Raw genomic sequence first — 3,272 nt, 5'->3', positions numbered from 1 at the left:
GAGAAGGGGACGACAGAGGACGAGATGGTTGGATGGCATCACTGACTCGATGGACATGAGTTTGAGTAAACTCTGGGAGTTGGTGATGGACAGGGAGGCCTGGCGTGCTGCAATTCATGGGATCGCAAAGAGTTCGACACGACTAAGCAACTGAACTGAACTGAACTGAACTGACATCTGATAAAGGACTCACATCCAGAATGTATAAAGGGGGGAGGAGCCAAGATGGTGGAGGAGTAGGACGGGGAGACCACTTTCTCCCCTACAAATTCATCGAAAGAACAACTGAACGCTGAGCAAACTTCACAAAACAACTGACTGCTAGCAGAGGACATCAGGCGCCCAGAAAAGCAGCCCATCATCTCTGAAAAGAGGTAGGACAAAATATAAAAGATAAAAAGAGAGACAAAAGAGCTAGGGATGGAGACCTGTCCCGGGAAGGGAGTCGTAATAGAGGAAGTTTCCAAACACCAGGAAACCCTCTCACTGGCGGGTGTGGGGGAAGTTTTCAAATCTCGGAGGGTAACCTAACTGGGAGGAAAAATAAATAAAACCCACAGATTACATGCCTAAAAGCAACTCCCAGCAGAAAAGTACCCCAGACGCCAGCACCCGCCGCCAGCAAGTGGGGGGCGGAATGGAGAGGAGCAGGCGGCATTGCTTAGGGTAAGGACCGGGCCGAATGCCCTGAGTGCAATCGGAGGGAGCTAACGTGAGATAGCAACTTAAATGGTGGGATAGCAAGAGAGAGAGAGAAAATTAACCGGCCTGAACACACTGCCGGCCGTTCGCAGAACAAAGGGACTGAGCAATTCCAGAGAAGTGCTAGCCGGCTGTGGAACAGTCCATCCCCCGCCAGAGGCAGGAGACAGGGCGGAGGGGAAAGGGGCAAACTCGGCCCCAGAGACGGCGTCCCCTACCAAACTGCAAACAGGCTCCCAGTTTCTAACCAAAGACTTCCTGAGATTCTGGATGGTCGACATCCACTGGGAGGGTCGCGGCTAGAGGCCAGCTCCCGGGAACAGACACAAGGCGCACGCACCTGCCAGGCTCGCACAGAAACTGAGGCTGGGACCACGGAGGGGAGAAGGCGCGCCGCACCTGGGGAGAGTGCGCCCGTCAAGCTCCTGGCTGCCTGAGCTGCTCGGGCTGGGAAGGCTCAAAACACAGGCCCAACCAAGTCCGTGTTTTTGTGGAGTACCCGAAAACTGGAACTGCATGCCACACAGGGCCCGCTCCATATAGAGCAGCTGGGAGCCTGAGCAGTGTAGACGGGGAAAGCACACACCCGTGAGCGGGGGCAAACCCAGTGTGGTCGGAACACTGTGAGTGCTCCCCACACAGGCCAGTGACACTTGTCTGCAGCGCCCCACCCTCCCCGCAGCAGGACTGAACAGGCGAACCTGAACAAGAGACCACCTCCACCCGCCTGGGTCAGGGCGGAAATTAGACACTGAAGAGACCGGCAAACAGAAGCCAAATAAACAAAGGGAACCGCTTCAGAAGGGACCGCTGCAACAGATTAAAATCCCTGTAGGTAACACCGACTACACCGGAAGGGGCCTATAGATATCGAGAAGTGTAAGCTGGAACGAGGAGCTATCTGAAACTGAACCGAACCCACACTGACCACAACAGCTCCAGAGAAAGTCCTAGATGTATTTTTACTTTTTTTTTTTTTATTAAAAAAAAATTTTTTTTCTCTTTTTTTATTTTTTCTCTTTTATTTTCTTTTAAAATTCCCTATCACTCCCCCATTACCCCTTAACTTTCATTTTCATATATTTTTACTATTTTTTTTAATTAGGAAAAAAAATTTTTTTCTTGTTTTATTTTTTTCCTCTTATTTTCTTTTAAAGTCCTCTATTACTCCTCTACTACTCCTTAATTTTCGTTTTCATTTCACTATAACTTGCGTCAAAAGAAAAAAAAAAAGGAGAAGCCATATTTTTAAACTGAACTTCATATATATTTCTAAAATTTTTTGTGTTTTTGTTTTTAATATTGTATTTTTAAGAGTCTAACCTCTACTCTAGATTTTTAATCTTTGTTTTTCAGTATTTGATATCAATTTTGGACATTTAAGGATCCAATATTCAGTACCCATTTTTACTCAGGAGTGTGTTGATTACTCTCTCCCACTTTTGACTCTCCGTTTTCTCTCTCAGATCACCTCTATTTCCTCCCTCCCCCATCTCTTCCCAGTCCAATTCTGTGAATCTCTGTGGGTGTCTGGGCTACGGAGAACACTTTGGGAACAGAGAACTGCGTAGATCTGTCTCTCTCCTCTTGAATCCCCCTTTTTCTCCTCCTGCTCAGCTCTATCTCCCTCCTCCCTCTCCTCTTCTTCATGTAACTCTATGAACCTCTTTGGGTGTCCCTCATGGTGGAGAATCTTTTCACCATTAACCTAGAAGTTTTATTATCAGTGCGGTATAGTTGGAGAAGTCTTGAGGCTACTGGAATAAAAAGACTGAAGTCCAGAGGCAGGAGACTTAAGCCCAAAACCTGAGAACACCAGAAAACTCCTGACTATAGGGAACACTAAGTAATAAGAGATCATCCAAAAGCCTCCATACCTACACTGAAACCAACCACCACCCAAGAGCCAATAAGTTCCAGAGCAAGACATACCACACAAATTCTCCAGCAACGCAGGAACATAGCCCTGAGCATCAACATACAGGCTGCCCAAAGTCACACCTAACACATAGACCCATCTCAAAACTCACTACTGGACACTCCATTGCATGCCAGGGAGAAGAAATCCAGTTCCACGCACCAGAACACTGACTCAAGCTTCCCTAACCAGGAAACCTTGACAAGCCAATCGTCCAACCCCACCCACTGGGTGAAACCTCCACAATAAAAAGGAACCACAGACCACCAGAATACAGAAAGCCCACTCCAGACACAGCAATCTAAACAAGATGAAAGCTTTGCGCAGTGGCAGTATCGTAGCCAATGAGGTTTATCCGAGGCGCGATTATTGCTAATTAAAAAAAAAAGAAGTAAACAAGATGAAAAGGCAGAGAAATACCCAACAGGTAAAAGAACATGAAAAATGCCCACCAAGTCAAACAAAAAGGCAGAGAAATACCCAACAGGTAAAAGAACATGAAAAATGCCCACCAAGTCAAACAAAAGAGGAGGAGATAGGGAATCTACCTGAAAAAGAATTTAGAATAATGATAATAAAAATGATCCAAAATCTTGAAAACAAAATGGAGTTACAGATAAATAGCCTGGAGACAAAGATTGAGAAGATGCAA

General features: G+C 46.3%; 1 pseudogene; it reads left to right on the top strand.

Annotated features, from left to right (window-relative positions):
- The first annotated feature begins 2,935 nt into the window (after positions 1-2,935).
- Positions 2,936-3,019, top strand: LOC122678413 (annotated as a pseudogene).
- Positions 3,020-3,272: the final 253 nt, after the last annotated feature.

Source organism: Cervus elaphus, chromosome 20 (genome assembly GCF_910594005.1).
Source record: "Cervus elaphus chromosome 20, mCerEla1.1, whole genome shotgun sequence".
NCBI classification, from domain to species: domain Eukaryota; kingdom Metazoa; phylum Chordata; class Mammalia; order Artiodactyla; family Cervidae; genus Cervus; species Cervus elaphus.
This window is presented reverse-complemented; position numbering and strand designations above follow the sequence as displayed.